Genomic DNA, 2092 nt, shown 5'->3' with positions numbered 1-2092 from the left:
AATTGAAAACGGATTTTATAATACTTACAAAATTGTTTAAACAAGAGATCCAGCCAGAGCCCAGAGCAAAAACTAGCACACAGTACAGCAAAAAAGCCACTAATTTCCATTTCCCACACCCCCTTATCGATGCATTTTTTTCCAATTAGGCAATCCAAACCACGTGACCTCTGGTTGGCACACAAACTAACCAAGAGGTTATGTTTGTATCTATTTTTCAATGATTTTTCATTGTTTATCGTCGTATTTTGTCTATTTTCATTTCATTTGGATTTCGTTTCCTGTTTTTGTGAACTTTATAAACTTTACCACAATGCAAACTGATTATTTAAGGAAATTATTATTGGAAACTCCAGATGTTGCGAGAAAGGTAGGCGAAACAATGTTTATTTACTGTTCATTTTGCCCCGATATTTATCAATAATAATGAATTTTGCAAGCAATAACATTATTTCTTTTATTGTTTTAGATATTTATTGAAGCTGAAAATAATTGGGGATTTAGATCCATACGGAATTCAGTCAGAATTGGATTTTACAGTAAAGTGCAGTCCATCAAGTTACTATTATAGATATTTATACAGATCTGGCGGAGTCTCACAGTTGCTACTCTAAGCAGCAGATGAAAGCATACAAAAGCCTTCAGGCACATACATATTTTACATCTGGATTTGTTTTGAATGGAGTAAAAATTGTTAATGATTTCCTGATTTCCATATTATTGTTGGAAAGGTATGCCTTTATTTTATTTATTCACCATTAAGAAATATATGGATAACAGTATTAGTGTCTTTTGGATAAATTGGTTCTAAATATTAGATTTATTTATGTTTATATATCTGTATGAAACCAGACATATCGTCGTCCTAATCTGTAAACTGCGAACTCCATAATTCTCTGAAAATGATTTATTACTGCCATCTATTTGAATTACTGTCATGATTGTTCTAAAATTATATTATATGAATGTCTGATTTTAAATAAATATTCTCAATCATTGCAAAGAACGCAAATACTCTAATAAAAATAAATTTTAGTAGTTGAAGAATTTCCAAAAAAAATAAAATATTTTTTTTAGGTGAAGCATTTCCAAAAAGCTAATGCTAAACGACTTAATGGTTGGGTGGGGTGATAGCCAGTTCTGATGACATAGCAAATGCACATTGTATGCGTATGGCCGGTAATAGTGAAGTCTGCAGCAATCCTATTTTTAGCTGAGTATGCCCAGAGCAAGACAGACGAACAAGAACCCAATGCATGTACATATGTTACAGCTACATGGTTTGGAGATAGCAACATATGCATTCTCTGATGAAAAACTAATGAGTTTTGAAACTGTTCAGTCAGAGTGCTTGTTGCGCTCACTAAAAGAACTGAAATATAAGATGGCTTTGGCATTGTGTTGCAGCGATATGAAAATGGTTATTCATTTTTAATTATAATGTACTTCTTCATCATGAGTAATTATGTATTGGTCTTTTAGACGTGTATTTATTTTTGTAATTAGTATCAACTTGTAATGATAATATACATTTATCGTTTAAGGTACGACTATGTTTTGACTCTAAAATAAATGTTTTAAAAATCGAATCCTGCCTCTTTCTGTTAGTAACTACCCATGGATATCACAAATTGTGCTTACTGATAGGTTTGTTCGTAGAACGATCAGCAACTCTTGCCAACCATCAGACACATGTGCATTCGTAGTCTATGAATGCTAATTATTAACTGCACAACGCTAACTGTTAGCTGCTCATGCATCTGATGGTTGGCAGCAGTTGCTAATCGTTTGTGTCGTACTACGAACAAACCTATTAGGTCTGGATCCTGTGTACCAAAAAAATTGATTAATAGCAAGCTGAAAATTTGTTAATAGCTTAACGGTGTCCAGTTGGACAAACTTTGATGTATTGTGACACTGGAACAGGGGTAGTTTTAATTGTGAAACAGTTTGGAAACTCAGATTTGGAACATCAGATTACGAAAACATCCCATGTATTTTGTCAGACAGAACATCCAATTGATCTGTTACCCTGTCATTAAATTGTCATGCAAAAATCAGACTGCTATTACTAACCAACATGATTCCTGTA

The 2092-nt window shown here is 33.0% G+C and overlaps 1 long non-coding RNA gene across 1 annotated transcript; it reads left to right on the top strand.

The window, feature by feature from the left end:
- Nucleotides 1-243: 243 nt before the first annotated feature.
- On the top strand, nucleotides 244-1589 carry LOC126886000 (uncharacterized). The gene is made up of 3 exons (XR_007698533.1): nucleotides 244-370; nucleotides 470-731; nucleotides 1078-1589. It is a non-coding gene; the product is annotated as an uncharacterized LOC126886000 (long non-coding RNA).
- Nucleotides 1590-2092: the final 503 nt, after the last annotated feature.

Source organism: Diabrotica virgifera, chromosome 6, assembly GCF_917563875.1.
Source record: "Diabrotica virgifera virgifera chromosome 6, PGI_DIABVI_V3a".
NCBI lineage: Eukaryota > Metazoa > Arthropoda > Insecta > Coleoptera > Chrysomelidae > Diabrotica > Diabrotica virgifera.
This window is presented reverse-complemented; position numbering and strand designations above follow the sequence as displayed.